The sequence below is a fragment of the Camelus ferus genome, chromosome 16 (genome assembly GCF_009834535.1).
Source record: "Camelus ferus isolate YT-003-E chromosome 16, BCGSAC_Cfer_1.0, whole genome shotgun sequence".
NCBI classification, from domain to species: domain Eukaryota; kingdom Metazoa; phylum Chordata; class Mammalia; order Artiodactyla; family Camelidae; genus Camelus; species Camelus ferus.
Genome location: NC_045711.1, coordinates 29,814,185 through 29,835,416, shown reverse-complemented (window position 1 = coordinate 29,835,416; position 21,232 = coordinate 29,814,185). Strand labels below are relative to the sequence as shown.

The 21,232-nt window shown below is 42.7% G+C and overlaps 1 long non-coding RNA gene across 1 annotated transcript in view; it reads right to left on the bottom strand.

Moving 5' to 3' along the window:
* LOC116656749 overlaps positions 1 to 14,506 on the bottom strand; it is a 32,525-nt gene extending 18,019 nt beyond the window's left edge. Inside the window, exon 1 of the long non-coding RNA XR_004311668.1 lies at positions 14,034 to 14,506. This is a non-coding gene — a long non-coding RNA (uncharacterized LOC116656749). The remainder of the gene's footprint in view (positions 1 to 14,033) is intronic.
* Between the last annotated feature and the right edge of the window lie 6,726 nt (positions 14,507 to 21,232).

The window sequence follows — 21,232 nt, the reverse complement described above, 5'->3', positions numbered from 1 at the left end:
CGAAGATTTAATTAAGATCAATACTTGGTGGCATGCTTCCTCCATCTCTCCTGGCAAGAGAATTGCCGTTGGAGAGCATTTAAGATGTGAAGCCCCCTTGACCCTGGGGTTCAGGCTAAAAGGTCCTGCACAGACAGATCCTTTGAATTAGGGTTAGGGGTTATTTGTGTCTCCGAGTTGCTGTGTTTCGTATGAAACAAGCGTGAATTGTCCTGGCTGGTGCTGAGAGTCCGAAATGGAATGTGTGTCCCCCTCAGGGTGCTAGGAGTTGGGTTTCCATGTAATGAAGACTGCCCATCTGTCACCAAATGCCAGTGCTAAGGATGTAACCTTCTTAGAGAAGGGACCGCTTGTTCCCTTGGCATGAAGAAAGTCTATGCTGTGTTCGTGTGGCCGCGTGTGCCAGTGTCCAGCGGCACTGTGGGCACACCAGCATGCCACCGTATCCAGGACACCAACCACCAACATTCTGTGACCAGCCTATGAGCACAGTGGCTTGAAACACTGGGTGGAAAGGATGCAGCAGAATGAGGGACTAGGGATTTTTTTTGTTGTTGTTATTCATGTACAGCAAAGGAAGTCCCTGTCGCTCTGAGAGCTTATCCCTTTGGCTCGGAGAATTTTTTCCACTCTTATTTATCCTGCTCACTCATTTGCTCACTGCAAGTAGTTGAAAGACAATAAGCATTGGAGTGGAATTTGTTCTGATTACGGCTTTGAGTTCCTGGTAGAAAACACAGAATTGCAGCTTCAGGAAAGCCCTGCTGTGGAATAATATCCATTATCTTTATTCAAGGTACCATAAGGCACCGTCTAGTCCTGGGTGCCTACGTGGAGATGGGAGCTCACCCCCTGCCATTGGATGCTTAGAGCGGCGGGAAGAACAGTTCTGTTTGTCTCCAACCAAGTAACAAAAATAATAGCAGTTTGGGCTAAAATGTCCATCCACTCAAGTGAGGTTCCTGAAGCAAAATTATACCCTGAGCTTGGAGCACATTATTTAGAAATAGGGTACTCATAGATAAAAATGTGAATAGAGACCCAAGATGTAGCTGAGATGCCACAAGTCTGAGTTTTCATTATACTGACCAGCATGTCTTCCCCCCTGGAATACTTGTGGTACCAAAATCTCCTTTCCAGCCTGTCTGAAAAACAAAGCCCCAGAGCTAGTCTATGCTGAGCATGCTGGGTTTTTAATCGTGACTACCACTGATTTTTAACACACGAGTCACAGGCAGTCAGGTTATCTTCATATAAGTTCCTTCTATGTTTTAGAATTTTTTAGTCTCTGCTAGAATCCAGTGATCTAAAACCACATGGGGCTAAGTTGAATGTTTACATGCAGCCTGAAGGGCTTTCCCCCCTGTTTTTGGTTGTTTTCCTCCCTTTAACTCAAATCGCTCTTCTAAATTAAATCAAAACAAATTAAGAGCACCTGGCAGTGAAAAAAATCTACGTTAGGCAGTTGGCAAGCAGTAAGCAGTACTGTCTTTGTGGCATGTCAGGAATGATGCTTCTCTTGTAAAACCTTTAAGTGCCTGAATTGCCATGAATTGTTGTTCTTCCGGTGTGGGGTGATGGCGGGGGACGTTCTGCAGACATTTATTGGGTGCTTACTGGGAGCCAAATGTTTGCTAAAGACAGGCTTTCAGGTCGTTATCTCCGTTAATTACTGTGATTCGCTCATAAGGCAGGTACTCTTGTCGGTTATGCACGACACATGAGGAAACTGAGGCTGGACAGGTGCGGGAACTTGGCCCAAACTGCTCAGGGAGCAGATGACTGGGGCACGTAATCCGAAGTCAGGGCCTGACCTCCTAACCACTCATTCCTCATGTGTTCAAAAGACTCTACAGTTTCTAAAACTCTCTCTTCTTATGCACTTGACAGTGTTTGGCATTTTGTAGGCAAAATGGTGGCCTACGTTAAGTGTTTACCAATGAAACAATTACAGAAAAGGGATCAATTCAATAAGCCATTAACTGTCCACTAGCTGAGCATCGTCTGTGAAGGACCAGGGCGGTGATATGCTGCAGGCCAGCGCTCCTGCAGGACCCACCCTGGTAATGCGCAGAGGTCCCTGCCAACGTCCGGCAGCTGCCTCTGCCCGAGTGGCAGGAAATCAGGCTGGACTAAGGGTAGAGCATGTTAAAGTGACACTGGCCTGTTAGCAATGTCTCATGGAACTTAAAAGTAATCCAATGGCGGCTGCGTTTGAGGGAATGACTGGGCAGACTAGGCGAGGTTCAGCTTTGGCTCCCTGTTCCAAAGAATGTCCGGGAGAGGACACTGGTACCCGTCTCATGGCTCTGATCCGGGCCACAAACATGAGTGCATGAGGATGTCACCTCCGCAGCCCTGGAGACAGAGATTTACCAGCATCTCCTGCAGAGCGCCAGGGCGGCCAGCAGGCGACCGTGCGTCCCAGGCCACCGTCTTTTGGTGTTATTATCTCAACCAAGCCAGGGCAAATACACAGGTGTGTGTCTTTTCTTTTCTTTTCTCTTTTCTTCTCTTTTTCTTTCTTTTCTCTTCTTTTCTTTTTCCCTTCCTTCTTGTTCCTCCCCCCCTCTCTCCCTTCCTCCCTTTTACTTTTCAAAAGGCATAGTTGAAAGATCCTAGACTTTGGTGCCAGAAAACTATTTATCTCAAGCTCAGACACTCAACAGCTGTCCACTTTCCTTCTCTGAGCCTTAATTTCCTTATTTGCAAAACGTGGAATCACTCAACCACCACACTAAGCCGCCAAAGATCAGAGCAGGAACCGTTCTTGCTGCATCAGCTGTGTTTCTTGCTTATGCTTTCCTTAAAAAAGACTCTGTCGATGAGAAATCTAAAGTAAGTAGCAAACCCACTTCTTTCAAAGGAGGACTGTGAGCACCCACGGAGTGAGAGACACGGGCGTTACAGGAACCAGGTAGTCAGCCAAGGGGGACGTGGGGACGCATGGTAGCTCCGATGGTCCACCCCGTGTGTGGAGTGCGGCGGGGGCACGGAGGACCAGGCTGGACCCTGCCCAAGGGACCGGGCATGCCTCCTTCAGCGTGACTCCTGGAGAACAAGCTGGAGGTGGCGGGGGTGCGGGACGAGGGTCAGGGAAGAGAGAAGAGGCAGCCAGGTGCGGGGACGTGGCACAAACAGACACCGGGAAGGGCAAAGCGGCGTGTTGTGTGCCAGGAACGTGGTGGCGGAAGATGATCTTTCCTCGTTGTTACACTCCTACGTCAGCGTGAAAATGCTACCCCATCACAAAGTATGGCCAAAAGATGATCCTACGGTGCAGAGATGCCCAGGCAGGGCTAGCTCTTCTGCCAGAAGGGAGGATGTGGGGAATGAGGACAGGCGTCCTCAGAGGGAAATAAGCAGAGCATGTAGGAAGCCAAATATTGGGTCTGGAGCATACAGATTTGCAGGCAAGGGGGACCGGCACCAGGCCAAGAGCACCACATTGTGGTGCCCAGGAAATCAAGTCTCACCATCTCAAGTTGCGTGTCTGGTCTCTAATGGAATGTTCCAACACGGGGATTAGCTCTTCTTGGAGCTGAAGTGTCAGCTGCTGAGGCCCGGAACTTGGCACAAGCAACCAGGTCAAAAGTGGACCCAAAAATATCCTGAACTCCTGCCCCAAGGAGTCCAAATGTGCAGCAGAAGCAGCCCTACTACCGAACCCCCCTCTCTCAGGGAGAGGAGGAAGGGTCCTGCCTCGGCCATGCGAGGCATGCAGGTCTGTGGTGAGGAGAGTCTCTCTTTCCCCTCCCCTCATCGAAGCCGAGAATGAACGAGGGTCGCCCAGAGAGAATCTTTAATAAAGATGAGGGGATGGGGGGGGTGCTTGCAGGAAGGGAGCACGTGGATTCTATTCCCGAATTGGATTTCTGCTTGGCTGTGCCCTTGCCGATTGGTTCCTGGGGGAGAAGAGAACTGGAGAGGGCCGGCGGGGTGGCGAGAGGCGGGAGGGAGGAGCAGCTGCACTCCCTGGACATTGTGTGTTAAATATGCCAGACCTGCTCCCTCTCAGTCAGTGTGGGCAAGAGATGCATCCGCAGTTGGCCGAGCGAGGTCTACACAGCAGCTGGTTAAGTAGAGGCACTTGTCCCAGCCATCTTGGTCTTTCCCTTTCCAGGGAGTTGGACTTGCAGGGAGGATTCAGGGGAAGCGTTAGAGAGCTGACCCCTACTTTGAGCAGTCAGAGCCCTAGTTCAGTCCCATGCTTGGGTCTGAGGATTTTAAAGCTTCTGCAAAGAAAGGATAAATAACTGGAGGAATTCATACTCAAAGATGGGAAGAAGTCTGACAAGGATGACAGATGGACAGACTGGAAATGGGACTGTGTGTCAGACCCGGGGGCACCTCCATACGGTACAGACAGGCCCACTCACTGTGCACTGAGTCAGGACAGATTGGTCCTCGTGAGCCTGGGACTTTTCCATTTTTAAAACGTGAGGTTGTATGTCCTGGGAACACCCCCGGTTTGGGGCCATCCTGACTGGATGGTCACCCAGGCCGTCAGCAATCCTAGAGGGGCCCCCTCTGGAGGTAGCTTTACCGCCCTGTGTCTGACATCTTCCAGGGCTCGAAATGGGCCAGAGACGCCAGCTTGGGCAACAGTAGCGCGTGGGTCCCTGAACTCTCCGTGCAAAGTGGATCATGGAGAGACGAGAGGAAGTGCTTCTCTTGGACTATTTATCCCTAGATTACTCTCCACCAAACACCTGCCTAAAATGTCCAGGCTGGAAGAAGGGTACAAAATACTAAATTCCAAGCTCAACCCAGAGATCCTGGTCCCCAGGTACAGGGAAGGGGGATTCATTCGCACTTGCTGGGAGTGTCTTGAATCAGTCCTCATACCATAAGTAAGGGATTTCATTTGTTATTCGTGATTGATAGTTTTGAGAACCAAAGGAGACACTGAACAACACTAAATGTTCTATGAAGCAGTAGGAAAGCCAACAGCTTCTGACTTTTTTTTTTTCCCTGTCCTTCCTCCCTCATTTCAAAACAAATATGTTAATATCACTCCAAGATTCATAGCAGCTGGTTGAGTGATGTAAGAGGGCGGGAAAACAGAATAATATCAGGAAAAAAGGGATCAGTACTTGCCAAACAATGAGGGGCAGAGGGAGTGAGAGAGCAAATATGGAAGCCTTGCTACTTGGGGAGTTTCATAGTTTACAAACACTGTATTTTTCTCAGGCAGAGTTAGAAGGCGAAAAGGTAGAAAAGTGGGTGAAGAAAGGGTAAAAAGCAGAGAGAAAGAGACTCAGACATCTAGTGCCTCATTTACGTAGAATTCAAATTTTACAGCAGAACACTCAGAAGACGAATAAGAATAAGAAGCAGGCAAAAATGGTTTTCCCAGCTCCCACATTGTTATAAATAATAGTAAGTGGCTGTTTTTGTGTCGTTATTTCCAAAAACGTTGTCAACAAAAGGCTTCTGTTTGTTTTAGAAACACAACAGAGGAGTGTATATTTCCTTTTTGTTCTGTGGCTCATAGACCATTGGACAAATTTATCCCCAGGATAAATCTTGAAGGAAAACCAAAATTTTAACCATACCCTTTGCCACCTTTTTCTTCTCACAAACCAGAGTTGACCAAAAAAAAAAAAGAAAAGAAAAAAGAAAAACCCCAAAACAAAAAATGACAATATACATGCTGTTAATTTTTCTGCATCTTAGGCTTGGGGCCCATTCTGTGATGCAGCCCTGGACTGTTCATTCTCATGCGGATTTCCTCCTGCCTCAGACTTTACTTAAACCAGTCACATGAAGAAAAACTTAAAAAAGTTACAAAAGGCAGCTTTTCTGTGAGTCCACTTCCATTGCTGGTCGGATCGTGCTTGCTGGGGGAACCATGTTTTGGCATCTTTACCGCTATTTGCCCAAACCATAGGCATCAGGGAGCACCCTCAGACCCCCAGGACCACGCCCTCTTATGGGTCTGTTGCTGGCAGCGTTGGTCCCATTCTGCCTTCTCACCACTGAGAAGTCTAGTGTTCTATTACAGCAACTGACTGATGCTAGATTCCAAGATGAATTCCAAGTCAACCTTCAAATTCCATACTGAAGGAAGAAAGATTTGATTCCAGGGTTGTTTCTGGAAATCAAGCCTTTAATTAAAAAATTTTTTTTTAGTTTTGTAATCTAGACTGATCTCAGGGTTTCTGACAGTGACAAGTGACAAATGGAGTAAAAAAGGACATCAAAATAGTATTACTCAATTTAAGAATACACGATTGGATTAAAAGTTTAGGTGTTTTAATCTAAAATTTTTTAAAAAGGAATGCAAATGAGTAACTTCCACAATTACCTTTCAAACAGTTGGGTGCTTTTTGAAAAACAAAATGTACTTTTACCCCTTTGAGCATAAAATTTAAGCACATGCAATACTGGTTTATTTTTTCGAAGACAGCAAAACTTCATGCACCAGAACTTTTATCTTTCTCCCTTGGATAGAAATCTTTCTCCTGAATATTTCTCGAGTGTAGTGTGGGTTGTTAGGGATTTTGGCTGCAAAAGGGTACAAAGCATCTCAGTAAGGATATTTTTTAAAATGTACCAACCACTGTAATAGTTCCCTGTTTCATGTTCCCAAGTCACTCAGGTTGACCATAAGGCTGGAGCCTGGGCCCTCACCTGACAAGTTACCTGAGTCACACAGGAGATCCTCCTGTTGCAAGTTTACAGGGCTGAGCTCCAAAATGAGAGATTCCAACCATGTGCATGGAAAAAAAACCTTGAAAGCAAAAACACTCCTTGGCCTTTAAGAAAAAAATTCAAATGAAAACTGCAACAAAAAAGCAGAAGCATGAATAATCTCTTTCTAAGCCACTTGTCTTGGGGTGGATTTGGGTCAGGGTCGTGGAGCCTGTGGGCCAATCCTGGGTTGTCTGAATGAAAAGTTTCAGGGCTTTGCAAACAAGTCAGCAAAGAGCTATGACTCAGTGCACAGTGAATTATTTGAAGCCTGTAGAATTAGAGGCCAACCACGGGAAACTGGCCGTGTTGCAACAGAGCGGCCCCGCCATCCACGCAGCAGAGGACCATGGCATCCACCAGCACCGTGGGACCTTCCATTTGAATACGGAGAGATGGGGGGTCACTACCCCTGGAATGTCCTTGTGTTCTTTCCTAGGGCTTATGTAATTCAAGCTTCTGTGAGCGATGAACTTCATGCTGCAGCGTTATTTCATTTAAATTGAGGACTTTTTCTTGGATGTGCAGTGGCCAAGAGAGTGCACATGCTAAAAGTAGGCAGAAGAGGGAGCGCTTGTAACTTTGTAATAACGAAAATCGTGGTTCTCCTTTTATATAATAGGGCTTTGTCTGTTTTTAAAAACTAGCTCTCTCTGCAGCTGTATGGAGCACCAGATGTTCTCTCTGTGAGGTTTGGGCCCGGAAAGCCTTCTGAGGCCCCAGGCCCATGTTGTTTCCAGAACACCCACCTCTTCTCTGTTTTCCCATTTTATTTACACAGAGCCATCCATTATTCTTACCTACCTAGCAGCCTGGAAGCCTGTCTCATCCCTTAAGCGTAGGAAAAAAAAAAAAAAAAAAGAGAAAGCAACAAACAAATGCAGGCAAACTAGAAAGAAGATGATGGAAATTAGGTAAAGAGCTGGTAAATCCAAGGGTAGGAAAGGAAGCAACTGGGGAAGAAACAGGGCGGAGGAAGTGTTATTGCCCGAAAGGTTAAAAAATAAAAAAAAATCCAAACCCTCCCCCAACCCTCATTATCCGTGTATTTTGCTTCTATCATGCAAAACATGAGGCCTGGTGGGCTTTGTTTCCCCATCACAATGTCTTTACACGTTGGCAAAAAGGGGGGAGAAGACAGTGTGACTTCCGTGTCACAGCTTGTGTGTCTTTATGATTAGAAATCACCAATACTTGACTGTTTTTGACCCACAGAAATGGCAGTTTCCTATGGCTTAGCCTAATATTCTCGCAAATGAGACAACGCTGGGTGGAGAGTGCCTACAGGGGTCACAAATCGACCTCCACCCATTCGGTTATTACAGTGATCCACTTCTTTCTAGTAAATATCCTAATGAAAGTGGTGACTGCGGGCCAAATCTGGCCTCTTCTGTGTGCCCGCTAAGAGTGGTTTTTATATTTTTAAAGGGTTGTTGGAAAAAAAAAAAAAAAAAGAATATGCAACTGAGACCGTATGCAGTCTGCAAAGCCTAAAATATTTATGATCTGACCCTTTACAGAAAAATTTATGAACAGTAGGCCCCCAGGAGCACCCAGCACCCACACCACTTCATCTCATTTCATCTTATCTTCCTTTTATCAAGATAATCACCACCTAGTATCTTTTGAGAACTGACCACGTGTCAGACACCATTCTGAAAACTTAAAGTTAGTCTCTTTAAACCTAACAAACCCTGCAAGTAGGTACTTGTTATTATCCCCGTTTTATATAAGTGGGAAGGGCTGGAACAGGGATTTGAACCCACGGACCTGACTCTGCCAATGTAAAGTGTAATAAGATTTCCTTCTCCTGATGTGATTTCAGACTTGTTACCTATCATCCTGACAAACTGCAGACTAGTGGTTCGCAAAGCTGGGGGCACAGGAAGGGAGAGAAGTTAATTTTCTAAACAAATGAATTCTTTATTCATTTGAATTTCAGTTGCTGGGGCCAACGCATTTTACCTAACGTTTAATTCAGCAGTGGACCCAATTACTTATTAGGTGATTATTTTGTCCTGGGAATTTGGGAGCTGCAAGTTATTCTGGTGCTTACTGCATAAAAAGAAAACAAAAACAAAAACAAAATTAAAAGCAAAAAAAAAAAAAAAAAGAAAGAAAAATCAAGAGCCCAGCAAAGCAGTTATTTTAATTAAGCCCTTACTCCCAGAGTATGATTGCGTGTCTTCTCATTTGGTATTCTGGTAATTAGTGGTCTGCTTAATGCATTTCAGTAACATTAACCTATATTCAATCTACTTCTGCGCATGATTTCCCAAAAGAAAGAAAGAGAGACCACATGACGTATCCAAAGAAGTACTCGATGAAATCTGATTGAACTAAACGCTACGAGTCAGCAGGCTTCCACACCCATTGCTGGAGCGGTGGTCAGCCTGGGCCTTGGCCAGTGGTAGAAGGGAGTGGCTGAGCTATGTTTGGAACATGATGAAAATGTTTTGTATTTTTTCCCTAATATTTTTGCAATTCGTTTTTTCTTTTGTGTATAGCCTTGTAATAAATCTGGGGTTTTTATTTCTGAAAAGTGTGAAGTAGAGGTCTGTATTTACTTTCCCGACAACCTCTGAAATGGAACTCTTCCCATTATTCCAGTACCTCTTAGTAATCATTCCATCTTTCCTCCACGAATAAAATGCTCATATTTGTGTAGAGATTATGTGTGCAAGAGAACGTTCATAACAGTTATTTTTGTAATAATGAAATATAGAACTTAATTTAAATATGTTTACGCTGCTTTGGCTTCTTGGAGGGTCTTGAATCTGTAGCTTGAAACTGTAATCAGTTCAGAAGAATTCTCCGCTTGTCCTTCTTGAAATACTGCTTCTGCCCCATCCGGGCTTCCTTTGTCTTCTGGGAGTTCTAACTATATGTGTGTTAGATCTCTTGACCACATCACATGGATTTCCTGTGCTCTGTTCCAGCTTTCTTTTTTCCCTTTTGTGCTTTAGTTTGGAGATTTTCTGCTGACTTCGCCTGTGAGTTTACCAATCCTGTTTTCTACGGGTTCTAATCTGTTGCTGAGCAATAACCAGTAGCAAGGTTGCAAAGAACAAAGAACTTGATCTGGAGTCTTGGGAATTGCAATTTGAGAGCCAACAGGCTCAGAAAACCAAAAGAGGGTTTCGGGGAAGAGAAAAAGTCAGAGGCTTATAGAGGCAGAAGCCACAAGGTAGTTAAAGTTGTCTGGCAAGAATTGTGATTAACTCCGACACAAGAAAGAAAACATTTGTCTTCAAGGGTTAGGCTGCCAGGAGTTATTTAGGGTGAAGGTCCCATGAGTATCTTGAGTTTCTGGAACATTATGCAGATGTTCTGGATGCCTATGTTAAGACAATAAGTGGTCGGAATTCAGATTCCATCTGGGCTGAGACGTGTATCCGTCACCCTCAGTAGCTTCCCCGCTATAAGAAAGCTCTTTTTGCAATAGTGACTCCATTTTGATTTTCCTTTCACAAGCCCCTGATGTTATTTTTTTATGTGTAATTAAAAAAAGGGGGGGCACCCTTTGAAAATGTAGCGTGGCAACTGAGAAGAAAAAAATACAGAAAGGTGTTTTTGGTGTCAATTCCGCAACGTCATGTCAGCCAGCCCAAAGAGCAGCCTTTTATTAATGACTTTAAATGACATCTTAGTGATGGTTTGAGGGGCTTTTCTGGTTGTTTAAATTGTTTCCAGTTTTGAACAGTTGGCAGCTGAAGCTCATGTGCTTTCTGGGAAAGCTGGAGACATTCTGCAGTGTTCCAAAGAAAGTTTCGAACAAAGCTTTTTTTGTTGGTGTAAATGACAGGATGGAGTTGGAGGTGCTTTTTTTTTTTTTTTTTTTTTTTTTCAGTCTCTCTTTACTGGGTAAGAAAGAGGCAGGAAGTCAAACAAGGCTGTAAGCCCGGAGACTTCCTTCATCGGCCTTGCATGGAGGTGTAATTGACTTTCTAATACCTAGCATTAAGGTTAATTACTTCTTCCCATCCTGAACCAAGAGTGCCCAGCATAAGAACCTGGTTAAAATCCTGCTACGTTTAGAAGTTACAACATGTAAAAATATCTTTTGCTCTAACCCAGATGGTATTCATCTTTTGCACCCGTATCTTGAAAATGTGACAGGTCTCAAACACAGGAAAACAAAATTTCACCTTCCCTTGGGTTGCTATTATAGAAAATTGGAAAAAAATTTTTTTCTTTCTTCCACATTTCCATATTCCTAGCCTTGGGAGCTCTTTGTTGAAGTGAGATGATTTCTGATGTTGGTGTTTCATCTCTTAGGGCACTCGGCCTCTCCAACCATTTTCCTAGAGAGAAAATTAAAAAAAAAAAATACACTGTTCCCAAATTTTGGGAAGCCACCATCTCAGCCTATAGTCTTCAGAAATTCTTCTCTGCTCTAGAAATCCTTCTGGCTTTGCTTGGAATATGATCAGCCTATTGGGAAAGAGAATCTTAGTTTCATTACTTTAACTCCTTTTCCAAATAAATTCATGTCCTTTTCACCCAAATACGTACATTTGTTTGTTGCCAGGGAGCAAAGACTTACTTGCTCATGGCCTATAGTATGTGGGTTGAGAGAGACGGGAACAGGATATTTTATGAAGAAACCAAAATAGACAGCCAGGCAGATCGTCCAGCTTGGTCACTGATTCCCAAAGGGCGAGGATGAGAAGGGAAATGCGGTTGTGAGATCAGAGACCAAGTTCAACGTTGAGAGTGGAAGGCAGAGCTTGGAGAGATTTGTCTGAGCTGTAGGAACACTTTATAGATATTTCTAAGTTGCCTGGAGCCTTGAAGACGGGCAGAAGTTCTTAAGGGTTCTTGGCTGGCTCAGGATGGCAAGGTTGTGTAATGTCAAGGTCAGTTCACGTCTGGATTTGCTGGGGAATAGGGTGGGGGATATTTTTTCCCTTCCCATGAATATCAGTCTCTGGGTACCGTCCATTTCAAACTGTTTTTGGTCAGATATCAAAGGAATTCAGCTTTCCATCCTTGAGACTTACAGTTCATTGCTGACACCACAGGGAGAGTGTGTCCCTTTCAAAACATACGCCAGCTTGCCACTCTAGGGCTGGACTCGCCAGCGACTCTCCATCCACTCCAGGTGCAAGTCTGAGCGCGTGGAGCCCCTCCCGCTGCAACCTCCCCGACCGCAGCTCCCACGTCTCTCGCCACCGCTCCCTCCATTTCAGTCGCCGGCGGCTGCCTCTCTGGCCCTTGCACAGGCCAGGCGTGCTCCACGGCAGCGCCCTTCCCTCACGCTTGTGTCTCCTGCCTGGAAGATCCCTGCACGTGGTCCACTTCCTCACCTTCTTCAAGTCCTGGTCCAGATGGCGCTTGATATATTCCGCTCTAGCCTCTCAGTTTAAGAGCACGATTTACTCTCCGTTCGCGCTTCGTTCTCAATCCCCCTTTCTCCGCCTCGTGTTTTATCTTTACACTTATCACCATCTAAGATATCCCTTACTTAATTATACTTGTTTCATTGCCTGAGATAATTTTTAAATGGTGGCAAAAATTATTATTTGTTCCTTTGGAAGGAATGCTTTTAGGTGATGGGATAACTTGTCTGGAAGTTTACGTCTTTTTGAATATTTACAAGAGGGTACAAAGGTCTGAACTGTTTTGCACAACAGAGGAAAGAATCTGCTTACAGGGAAAAACAAGATCCTCCAGTGGGAGCTGGAGAAAAGAGTGTCTCTCAGGATTAAGCAAGTGAGTGTACTTTAGCCCGAGATAGAAAATCATCAACTAGCTTTGAACTGAAAATGCACTGAGAGATAGTACCACTTCCTCTTAATTTTAAAAGTCAAGAAATCAGCACGTTCCGTCCTCTGCAGTCACATGAAGCGATGTGTGCGTTTTGTTCAAACAGCAGGGACTCTGGGACCAGTCTCCTGGGTTGGAATCCTGGCTCTGTTTTTACAAACTGTGTTCTGGATGCTGTTGGTACCCACCTTGGTCTCCTTCTATGAGCTTGTGCTCTCCCCTCCCGGCAACTGCAAGTTTTGTTTGCTTCTAGCTCACGGCTACTCTCTTTTCCCAAAGACTACCTTAGGCCAAGTGGGGGGCCACCCCCTCACTACCCCTTGGGGCGGCCAGCAACCACTGACTGACTGACATGGGCTGCAAAAGACCTGCCTTCGCGCTGCGGATGACACCAGCCCTGTGGGTGCAATTCATTCTCCAGAGCCCCTCATAAAAGCAGGCTGCATCCATTCTTTCAATGTTACGTAGGATTTGTCACAGTAAAACTGTGTCACTGGCAGAGAGAATAATGTTTATCTTCGTATTTGCTAGGGCAGAGTTCCTGGTTTACAAATTGCAACATCTGTGAGTCTCAGGAATTGTACAGGATTTGAAATTAAACTGTATACAAGTGTGGCTCTGGCGCTTAGCTTCTGGCCATAGGGGAAAACTTCAGTGAAAACTTGTCAAGCCGAGCCTCAGTTGACTCATCGCTAAAGGAGAAATATCACTCTTGCTTATTAGATGATGTTGGTCATCAAGCAATATATGGACATTCAATAAAACGTAAGAGTTTTTACATGTGAGTTGATAGCAGCAGGGATTATTTCTTGAGACAAGAGAAACTAAAGAAAGTGTCCCATTGTGTGGCATTCCCTCACTCGCCGTAAGATTTTTGTCCCTTTCCAAATTCAAACACAGAGGCTGCCCTGCTCCTTGGTAAAGTTTTACCAGTTAGAGGGTTTCGTGAGCTTGATTCTGAGAACTGTGTTATTAACTTAGTAAAGCTTTTGCATCTTTTTAGCTTTCTTAGTATTCCCTCAATGTTTTAGGAGTGAAGGAAAAAATATCTTTTTAAGTAGAGACTTTAAATCTATTAATTTTATAAAACGAAATGTTTTTTCACTTCAGTTGGGTTTCACGGAATCTCAGCTTCACAGTAAGTTCAGGAGAATGAGTAACAAAATGAGGAAAAGGAGGCAGCAAATAGCTCTCACAGATTGAGCACAGACTTCAGTGAAGTTCCAGATAGTTTACATACACATTAAAACATATTTTTAAAATTGTGAAAATACACGTAACATAAAATTTGCCGTCTTCACTATTTTTCAGTGTACAGTTGGGTGATATTAAGCTTATCCCACTGTTGTGTGACTAGCACCGCCTTCCATTCCCAGAACTCTTTTCATCTTGCAAAACTGAAACTCTGCACCCATCAAACGCTGGCCCCCCAGCCTTCCTCTTGCATCTTCAAGACCAGGGAATTTGGAACCCAGACAATCTGAGACTGGCTTCTTTTCAGCTTTGTGATCCTGAGTAAGACAGTCCCCCACCCTCGCCAAGCCTTGCTCAGTGAGTTTCCTGCTCACCTGCTGGGCTGCTCTGGGCCTCCCAGAACTGCAGCCGGAGCACCTGTGAATCCGCACGGAGCCTGGAGATGCGAACGCCCCACGGAGTGGTGTGCAGTGTTTGAAATGGACTAAACAAAGTCTAGAAGAACCTAAACTTCACTGTAGTCACAGCTCACTGAGTGTTCGGATTCCTACTGTGCAGATGGCTGACGTGGGTAGACTGATTGACTGATTTTTTTTCCAGAAGAGTAAATCAATGTTCAGAGATTAGTAATGTAACCAAGATCATACAACTACTAATTAGCCAGGATTAAAACCCAGGTTGGCTGAACATCAAACCCATGGCCTCAAGCTTCCTGAACCCTCACGAAACGCTGAGTAAGAACACAGTGGCTCTAGAAAACCCAGTTCTCCTCAACTTCCCCACGATTTTATCAAGAAGGTAAATTACAGACACTAAGTGTCAATCAGAGAAGAGAGCATTATTTCATTCTTTTGTCTGACTGAGTAATATTCCATTACACACACACACACACACACACACACACACACACATATATGTATATATATATATATATGCACATATACACCATATCTTCTTTGTCCAATCACCTGTCAATGGACATTTAGGTAGCTTCCATGTCTTGTCTATTGTAAATAGTGCTTTTCAAATTAGAGTTTTCTCCAGATAGGCTATATGCCCAGGAGTGAGATTGCTATTTTTAGTTTTTTAAGGAACCTCCATACTATTGTCCATAGTGGCTGCACCAAGAAAAAATGGTAAGAAACAATTCAGGATTCCATTACATCACTGAGTACATTTCTTAGATGAATGAAGTCCCATTTTTGGTGGCACCATTCTGAAAATGTAAAAGGCAGTTCTGGTCCTAGAACAACCTTCTAGAGGTAAATAATATAATTGCGGCAACAGTATTGTCTCAAAATCCTCCCAAGATAGGTGCCACATACCCCCCTGTTTCCTCCATTCTTCCACCACAGCCACTTGGGAGACATGCTTTGACCTTTAAATAAAGGAGGTCTTTGAAAATCTCTCTTTGGCTTACTGAGCTCTGAAGTTCAAAGAGGATTATTCTGAATAAGAAAAGGGTAGTCAGAGGTAGAGTGTGATCTGGGGTGAGGACCTGAGGGATGAGGCGGGAAGCCAGGAAGCTGCCATGGTTGTGGCTGACTGAGAGTCAATCTTGTATAAAATTATTTTCAGTGCCCCTCCTGTTGAATCCTTTTTTTTTTTTTTTTTTTGCATTCCTTCTTTTACTGACATGTTTTCACAATGTCCACTCTTCAAGAGAGCTATGATTGCCCTATCTGCTCAAGTATATTTTCCAACAGTATTTAAGATTTATCAATGTATGCTTGAGACACAGAACAAACAAGCCACATCCGGGAACTCTGTTGGTTTATAATTGAGCTGCACAAGCTTAAGGAGTCAATGAGATTTATTACTGAAAAAAATTTCTAATTGCCACGTTTGGAAGAACATTTAACTGTCAAAAGTAGGTGGGTGGCAGTAAGTTCAGAGGATGCTGATACCAGGAATGCTGATTGCATGCATTTTAGAACAAAGAGTAACAACAAATGATAAATGCTTTGCCTTAAGGGATGTGCCATCCTAAATTAGAAATAAATTCCAGAAAAGACTCAGGATTGTCTTAAAGCAAAAGGGCAGCTTTATTGTTTGCAGAGTTGTAAAGCTGGGGAAGGGAAAGGAGGGGGAGGGGATTTTTAAAAGCAAAACCAGTTAAAAGTCACAACTGGGAGACCTGCAAAGGGGATTGAATGACCCTTGCAGCCTGACCTCAGGTTTTTGATGATTGGCTGTCATTGGAGCTTCTCTTTGGCAGTTTTTCCAGGTGGGACCCTTAGCAGAATTAGCATAAGTCCTTATATTTGTGTGTTCGTGGTTCTTCTAAGAATTCAAGATTATGCGATGGAACAACTGGTCTGTTATGACCACCTGGTTCCATTTTCTATGTTCCTTCCTTGGGGTTCCTTCCTCTTACTTTACTTTTCCGTAAAGGATTTTATTTTATTTTATTTATTTTCATAGAGGCTTCAACAAGCCTTGGTCACATGACCTGAGGGTATCAACATGGACCTAACTGCATTACTTCCTTCAGCACCTTTCAATTTTATTCCTCCGTTCCTTGATAGAAGATTCTGATAGGCCATATTTTCTCATTCTCAAAACAAAACTTCCTTAAAGTTAATTTTGAAGCAAAATGGGACGATCATTTATTTTGTTCAACTGCCTGGTTTAATCGGAGTGACATAAAGTTGGATTTGCAGACTTTCAAATGGCCAAACTGGCTGGAGAGGTAAATTTACTCATCACTTCCATGTAGCACTGAGATGAAGAATATTAATGGGAGGGCCAGTCCTCTGATGTTTCAAGCCAATGTTAATTAGAGATTTTTCAATAGCTGCAGGAAGTCAACAACTTAATGAGAAACATCACAAATATTTAATCTGACCAGGGTGACCACAGCATTAAATTCCCATACCCAAAGACAGACCAACAACATGTTTTTTGATTCAAGTGTCCTGAATCAAAGCAGATGCTGACCTCTTCCTTATAAAACAATTCAGAGATTTAAGGCTTAGTGCCAAGATGTGAGTACTTTTGGTTGCATATCAATTTAGTCAAGTGTTAGAGGTCAAGTAGTTCATTTATTTCTTGCATGATGGAGACAATATTGAACCCTAATTGATTTCTGAATCCAGTAAGGTGGCCACAAAATTTTGTGCTCTTCCTTTTCTCCTTTTCTTAAGCAAATGCTTTGTCATACCCCAAAGCTCAAAAGTAATGGATTCACATTTTAACAGAGAATATTCATTGTGAATCAAGGGAGACGTAGGTATTTTCTGTGCAACAAAGTATCAGGTGGAGTTAGCTTAGAGATACAAAGGAGAAAGAATAAGTTAATAAGAATCAATTTGTAAGAATAAATTAATGAAAAAATTAACAAAATTGGAATTTACTATATTATAATAATTGATGTAACTATATTTTATGAAAGCTGATAGGTAACTTTTTAGACAAAAACTACAGATAAAACTTAAGAATGATCATACCTGGTAGTAAAATTATTTTATTTATTTGCTCCAAGTGCTTTGATGATTTTTTTTTAATCCTAGGCTATTAGTCCTCAAAAATATTTGCACAAGTAAAAAGTTACCTTTAGATTCAATAACCTTTAGATTCAAAAGAAATTCAAGTTTCTTTTCATTTAGATTGAGAATTATAAAACTAATACGACAACATGTAATAAGATACATACTGTCCTTCAATATCATGGCCAGTTATGGGAGAGAGATGGAGGCTGAGGGGGGAAGGCTCCCAGGAAGAACTGCCAGCCCCTTCTTCGCTTCACAACACACTAGGGACACATTAATTAGAGCATCTGTTATATTTTATTGGAGTCGTCTAATTTGTTTCTGTCTCTCCCATTCTGCTGAGTTTCTTGAGGGTAGATAGTGTATCTTATTCATCTTTATATCCCCAGAATTTACAATATGTTAGTGACTCAATAAAAACTAACTGAATAAATGAAGTGAGTGGTTGAAACATCAAAGAAGTAGACATAATGGTATATGTACATATAAGCATAAATAGAGAATGGAAAATTTTGTAGAATAAGAAACTCATAGAATTCCTTGATATATTATTTTATCTTTTAAAACTGTGTTGTGATTTTGCAAAAATAAGCATAGTTAATGTTTATGAATTGTATGAAGACTGAGACCACTTTGTGTGATGTGGTTTCCCAGATTTGTAAAGAACCTCTGGAAAGATAAAGCTTTGTGTGGGACGTCAGTGTTTATCCCAGTGCCAGCAAAGGGCAGCCAATGATTGTTAATTCTGTGTCCTTCTGGGCCCACATTTTAAAATTTGGATATGGAAATAAAATTACTAAATATGTAATTAGGCTATTAAAATTGGTAAATATTTTCAAATAACTACGATTATTTGATAAAGTTATTAAAAATTAAGCTGCTGTTATTATAAGGGAAAAATCTTTAAATATTCATAATCATAATAAATGATAACACTCTTTCAGGGAGGGACCCAGAAAACTTTTTATGAGTTTTAGATACTAACTAAGTAATAGTTCTGGGTATTTTAATATATAATTTATATTGTACTAAAAATAAAGTTCTTCTATAAACCACACACTAATGCAGCCTGAGGCAAATCATTAAAACCTAAAGAAGTAGTCTAATGTTTGATCATGCCAGTGTGGTCACTTAATATTCCAGAATCCGAATTATTATAAAATAAATGAAGGGCTCAAACTCTTGATGAAGCTAATACAAAGGTTAATCTCAGAAATCAGTTCCCTTTTGATCAGAATCCTTGCTCATGTCCTTAGGAAAACCAGCTTTTAAATTATTCTTTGTCTAATTACATAGTGGGAATAGGGTCTATTTATTATTAACTCTAGACTGCTTTAATTCTATTTTTTTTTAATCTCATAATGACTTACTAACCAAAGTGACTCCATTTGATCAAAATACGGTGTCTGGAACAGTTTTCAAATCATTCCCATTGCTGCAGCTGACAGGAAATACCGCTCTCCTGGGTCTTCCTAGCTCATTTCTCTCCTGTCTCCGTGTCCCAAAGGACAGTATGTTTCAGTCTGTGCCCTCAGATTACTTGAGTCTGTCAGGCAAGAAGAATTCCAATAACGGGGAATTGATTCCCTGGGAATTCACACTTTTGAAGTAGAAGGCAGTGGCAGACACATGGCAGACAGTGTGGGCTGCTGGGGATGCTGAGCCAGAGGGGTTAGCAGGCAGAGGCTGGGAGCATGCCCAGGTCGGGATGTGATGTGTCGTGAGCTGCTTCGTCAGAGAAATCAAGGCTGGAACATTCCTGATGAACCGAATGATCTTTGATACCTCAGACCAGACTTAGCCAAAAAGAAAGAGAATCAGGCTGGGGAGAGAAGAATTAATCACACAGCTTAAGGACTTCTGTGGGGAAGAATTTATCACTAATGTAGCATAAACATCTCACTATTGTGGAGAACAGATGTGGCTTTGTTCACCAAATGACATGGGAAGCTCTCAGGAAGATATGTTCAGGACTAGTCTATTAGGAGCACGCTTTTGGTTCCAACACATCCTTCCACTGCAGTCTTGTTTTATGACCCACTGGTCTTTTTTCTCTGATGTTCTCCAGCCTTGTTGGATTCCCCAGCCACTGCTGGCCCCAGTGGAGGGTGCTGTGCGGGATCAACCTTTGCAAAAGATCATCTGCTATTTGGCCTTGGGTGCCCGTTACCCCTGGCATCCACCCCTGCTAAGTGTGGAGTTCCACATCGCTTCTGCTTTTTCTTACAGTCCTCTCTGATCTGCATTTTGGGGTACGTTTCCTTTTTCATTGTCTTGGTAGCTTTCTTTCTTTCTTTCTTTCTTTCTTTCTTTCTTTCTTTCTTTTTTCAGGAATTCTTCACAGTTTCTTGTCCACCAAGTCTCTCTCTCTTTCTCTCTGTCTCAATATTCATTATACATTTTCTTTTCTCATCTTTTTCACGGTCTCTTAGGATTTGAAGTGGGAGGGAAGGATGTATTTATCTAGAAACAGAAATCTTCCATTTAAGATTGAGATAGCAAATAGCAAAGAGGCCAAGTATCAGCCTCTTCCCACTCTCTGCTCCTCACTCACACAAGAATCACCACTTTCTGGTATATTTGAGAAAGAATGGCACATGGCTCTACGTAAAGACACATACTGAACTAGTGAGAGTAGTCTGAGGTCCATTATCCTGTTTAAGCAACATCTGGTGCATGTGTGGGAGGAGTTCTCCAAGTCATCGCAGGAGCGGATGGTGAAAACTGGATTTACTTGCAGCAAAGTCTCAAGAACAAGCAAAAAGATAAAATGCACTTTATTTTAATTGATTTATTAAAAGATAATTTACATAAGAGCCCAAGTGGGTTGTTTTCCTTTTCTGACTTGGAAAAGTCACAAAGTAAGTCTTACTCAGTCCTTCATGATGTGATGACCGAATTTCCCAGTTAATGAGTTTAAGGCAAATAGTACCGTGAAGATTGTCTTTTATCGGTCTTTACTATTAATCCAAAGCTTGTGAAATTTCAAATTCCCCTCTTGACTTTGAAAAGCTTTACTTGGCAAACTACCCAAATTGTACAATATCCCTTGTTGAAGAAAATGCTCTGTAGTTGGCTCAAAAATGTGTAGACCCTGAAAGTTTGGACTTAAGAAGATGGAAAATCCCCAGCATACAGCTTAAGGAGAAGGTTGGAATCCAATAAAATTTCTGGTGATTTGGGAGAGTCTGAACTCTGTTATCACCGTGTCATGGAAGGGTGGCTTGGGACCAGAACAGGGTGGTGATCAATCATGTCGACATATAGCAAATTATTTGAAAACTTTGGGATGCTTCAAAAGCAACCAGCAAAGTGGTTTACAACTACAGCAAAGCAGATATAACCAATTGTTGACTGAGCTCTTTTGGTCAGCGTGTTGGGGAACCATCCATTAACCTAAGGAGTTGACCATCCATATGATTTTGTAATTCTCGCCATCATTTTATATATATATATTACGATGTTTAGTGAATTTATTTTGGTCCAGGATGTTCTATTTGGGTACGGAAGAAAATCTCATGTTGTGTCCAAATATTTAAAATATTTAAATTTAAGATGGATAATAATTGATGAGTATCAAGTGGGAAGCCACATGAAAAAGACCAGCAGGACCCCCAGGCAGGGCCACTACTCTCCTGCCAGCACCATCCGGTTCCCTGGCCCAGTGGCATGACCTCATTTTTTGCCTCTGAAACGGCTTACTTCTAAGAAAGTGGAACTTACCCCTAAGATTCTATTGGTTCCCTGAGCTAACTCCTGATTGGCCCATTTGTAGTGCCTCATTTGCATGGAGCTCACTCCTGATTGGTCCATTTCTACCACTCCTGATTAGTCCATTTCTCTCACTCCTGATTGGTCCATTTCTACAAAGCTTGTTCCTAATTAGTCTCTTTTGTTATACCTTATTTGCATATGATGTTGCAAAATTTTGCAAAGTCTAGGCTGGTAGCCTATAAAAGGCTGTGTAAACCTACAGAGCTTGGAGTGTTAACTTCTCTGGGCCTGCTGGTGTAATCAACCTGTTCTCCAACCCTCTGAGGGCTGCTTGGTCTCTCGCCCGGATCCAGGCTGCTGTCACAACT